This window comes from Melanotaenia boesemani, chromosome 10, assembly GCF_017639745.1.
Source record: "Melanotaenia boesemani isolate fMelBoe1 chromosome 10, fMelBoe1.pri, whole genome shotgun sequence".
Lineage (NCBI taxonomy): Eukaryota > Metazoa > Chordata > Actinopteri > Atheriniformes > Melanotaeniidae > Melanotaenia > Melanotaenia boesemani.
This window is the reverse complement of record NC_055691.1, coordinates 5,044,594-5,048,693: the sequence shown is the minus strand read 5'-3', so window position 1 is coordinate 5,048,693 and position 4,100 is coordinate 5,044,594. Positions and strand designations below refer to the sequence as shown.

Sequence of the window (4,100 nt, the reverse complement as noted above, 5' to 3'; positions counted from 1 at the left end):
TGGCGATTACATGGTGCCAACAAAACTACAATCAAGTTCTACTCAGACTGGATTAAAATGGCCCTCAAATCATCACACTGGACACGAACAAACTCAGTGGCAGACCTATGAACCCTTGCAGACCTATGTAAAACCTGTTAATGGGCAACTGACTTCATCATGGCAGTCCAGCCAGGACAAAACTCCCAGTGGATCGAGCTGGGAATTTCAAAAGCCGAGTATGACAAATTATCCATCCCTACCGATCTCAAAGTATCCTGGACATCCTTATGTTTACAGTGCCCACACGAGTCTGCCAAGAAAAGATTATAAAGAGCCAGCTGTTCAAATGGTTCCCAGTCAATTTTACAGTCCACAGGTTAAACCATATGGAAATGGATATATCCAAAAGCTCATAAGTCATTCAGTTGGGTCTCCGTTCCCTTTTGTTTCTGAAAGTTATGACTACAGTCAGTCAAAGCCATCTGATCACTCTCAGAATGTGGAGAGGACTCATTATTCTCGTCCATTTAACACATACGATTTTCCTTCAAGTGGTTTTTCCCACTTGGAAGTCGCTTCCACTAGTCATGATCCTAGAAAAGAGCAAAAACATGTGCCATCTCCTTATCAGAACAGCCACAGGACAGAAGCATCTCATAACACCGATGCATCTTACCCTTTGCCAAACTCTCACACCTTATCAACTGCATATCTGTCCCAAAAAGCATTCCCCAGGGAGGACGCTGATGGCAGCAAACAAGATGAAAAAGAGAAGTTTGCTGGACTTCGTATAAACCTGGAAGGTGGTGGTGACAGCATTGCTGGGAAGACCTACTTTGCTGCTGAGACTCCGTACAAGCATGGGTACCCTGGTAAATGGCTTGGACAGGACATTGCAAGAACGCCCATTAATTCCAACACACCTCATGTGAATGTTCAGGCTCAAGTTTCTGTGAAAAATTCACTCAAAGACCTTGAATCCCCCTTCCCATATAAGAAACCACAATCTTATTTGCAATCGGAACACAACCCGAGGTATCATTTTCCAGAACAGGTTAGTTATTTAGTTGCACAGACAAATGTTGCCTCTGTTCCAAAAAACTCTGAACAGCACTTTTCTGGGGGTCTGCAGCCCATCCAAGATCCCTTTAGTTTCCAGTGGTAACCAGCCAAACGTACAAAAAGCCTAAGTCAGTATTGTGAGCTCTAGGCATGACTGATTTACCCTGTCATTAAATTTCCCTTCAACTGTTCACTTCTGTGCAACTTAAAACTTTACTTGATAGTCATCTGTTTTGTGGGTTTTTTGTTTGTTTTGTTTCCCCTCCCTCTTAACGGCACCTCTGTTAGCAAATTCTACTTTAAAGTAGGTGTCGTTAGTAATTCTTTAAACCTGTCTCAATTACCAGTGACATGCTAATCCCAGGTCAGGCATCGGTATTGTTTAATGGTCCATTCAACCTCAAGTGATCTCAGCAGATTGCATCTAAAAATGTAAATGTCGAGCCTACTGGGAACTGCATTCCAAAGTATTTTAGTGAAGACTACAATGGCGGATTGAGTCTGCTTGTTCAAGTGGTCGTGGACCAGGGTATGTTTTGTTTGTGTTTTTTTTTTTTTGTGGAATAATGTTTGTGGATCTTTGTTTGCATACCTACTGGCTTTTGATTGCTGCAGGGTGACGCAAAGCTGCCACAGGGACACAGTGCGGGTGAGTCATTACACTTTACAACCCCCCCCCCCCCCCTTTTTTTTTTTTTTTTGTTTTTTAAAAAATCATGACTATTGTATCACTGTTCCTAACAAACTTGGATTTCTTTCCTTACAGGTTATGCAAAGGAAACTGAAGTGGTGCATCAAGTATGATTTGTCAACTAGTCATTAAAGCATCCAAGCTCTATTTTGTGACTTGATTCTGAATTCTTTGAACAGCTGTTCAGTTACTGTGGTAGAGGAATAATTTTGCATTTGAGGGGAATGTACTTTATCTTTACAAGAGCTAGATGGGGAAGATCAAAAGCACTTGGGTCAGTTCTGACATGGTTACAGGGCTGTATTTGCTCCTGACTTTTAAAAGGTTCTACATCAGAAGGTGATGTTCAAAGACTGTCTTGCAACCAAAAATTGTTTTAAGATGTTAATCTTAGACTTGTCTTTTTTATTATTATTTTTTTTATTTTTTTTTTTTTTGTTTTTAATTTAGTATGACAAACCAATAGCAATATATCATGGAGTGGTGTATTGATCAATGTAATGCTGGTGTGTAAACAAAATGACACTGGAAAGGGATGGAAGCTAAACTTGTCAAATTCAAAGATTAGATTTTTCCTTTCAATTACTCACTGTCAACAAGACCCACCAAAAATAGTCAATTAGAAATTAAACAATAACCAAATGGATTTCAGTTTATTACTATAACTTTTACTGCGTCTCCATTTATGCCTCTAAAGAAAATTGCTACAGTCCAAAGTGTCAGGAGGAGATTGGCTTATTTTACCCAACTGGAAAGGAGACCCCATACACTAGATTTATTTTAGTGACACAGCCTTTCACTTAACTCTTCCCTCACTAAGTGACATTGGCTGTACATGTAACCTTTTCCTAAAAGACTGTTTCACAAGTTTTACCTAAATGTTTAATACTTTACCTACCCACCTTTTACTTTATCTTTGTCTGGACCCTTCATGTAAAAGTTCTGTACAAGTTGTAATACTAATGGTGTGAAAGCACACCGTGGCAGAATCTCTCAACTTATAAATGAAAAAGAAGTTTCCTCCATCTTATCAGAAAAGTGACCACATCAAAGAATTTGGTTACAGATGTGTTAGGTTGCAACTGTTGTGAAAACCAAGTCACATCCCTCAGCTTAAATACCAAACTGACATCTGAGCAAGTTCCTTTAAACACCTGATCATGTTTGGAAAATCTGTAACACTTCACAAATTTGCAGTGATGAGTTCATGCTGTTCTCCCCATGTATGTATGGATACTCCCGCCACAGTCCAAAGGTCCATGGTTTACTGTTCCACTACTATACACAAAATAAGCTGTTAAGTACACCATAACTTAACATTATGATTTTCTCACTCATTTCACAAAAACATACATTTACCTGAAAAACATTTTTTGAGAGAGTTGAGAGCAAATAACAAAATCATACTCCTAAACAACTTTGTAGGAACATCATCTGGCACTATAGTACTTGGTGAAAGGTTACTGTAGAAGAAAATGAAAGATTAGCAGTGATACAAAGATTCTGAGATGTCAGGATGATTTGTTGAGTTAGTTGTTAGTATTACAAAGTAATCATGTAAGCATATTTCCATGTCATGTTGGCAGTTAAAAAAAAGAATTTCGAGATTAGGAGAGGTTAAAGTCTCATAAGTACATAAGCAGTTTGGTGGTGTGTGTTTGAAAATGTAGGTTTGTATGTGAGATTTTATGACTGTAAAGATAAGGGTCAGTCACAGAAAGGAGAGAATTTGCTATATAATGTACAAGGACCCTGGAACAAGCTAGAAGGAAGCAGGGTTGTTTTTTAATCAAACATCTGAGTGTATACATATCTGTGCTTAACAATGTTTATTCTTCACACACACATATACACACACACATAAAAGTACTTATAGAGAGATGTACAGACACATGTACAGCAGTAGCAACCAGCAGAAAGCAGATGGAAACAGGAGCAGCTCAGTGTGCATGCACGTGTGAGCATTTAAGATTAACCATGTGACAGGGATGAACCGCATGCTCGCGAGGTGGCCACGACTGTGCCCAGCCCCAAAACATCAGAGGAAAGCAGGGAGAGGTCCAAGACCCAAGGGTTGAGCAGGCCCACAAAGTAAAGAACAGGAAGAGCCACTTACCTGCCCAGCACAGTCCAAAGGAGGCCGACTGGAGCCGAGCAACACAGGATGATAACAAAGAGAGCCATCACCCCACAGGGCCAAGAACAACCCATATCTCCCAGCAGAACCCTGCCCAGGAACCTGACAGGACCAGGCCACCCCAGACAAAGCCACCAGGGGCCAGCACCGCCCCCAGTGCAGCCCTCCAAGTATATGCCTCCACAGGCCATAACTGTCTCCTGGTATCTCGTCCAGGCTCCCCCACAC

At 40.6% G+C, this 4,100-nt stretch overlaps 1 long non-coding RNA gene across 1 annotated transcript; it reads left to right on the top strand.

Moving 5' to 3' along the window:
• The first annotated feature begins 988 nt into the window (after positions 1 to 988).
• LOC121648028 lies at positions 989 to 1,882 on the top strand. The gene is made up of 2 exons (XR_006011910.1): positions 989 to 1,693; positions 1,811 to 1,882. It is a non-coding gene; the product is annotated as an uncharacterized LOC121648028 (long non-coding RNA).
• Positions 1,883 to 4,100: the final 2,218 nt, after the last annotated feature.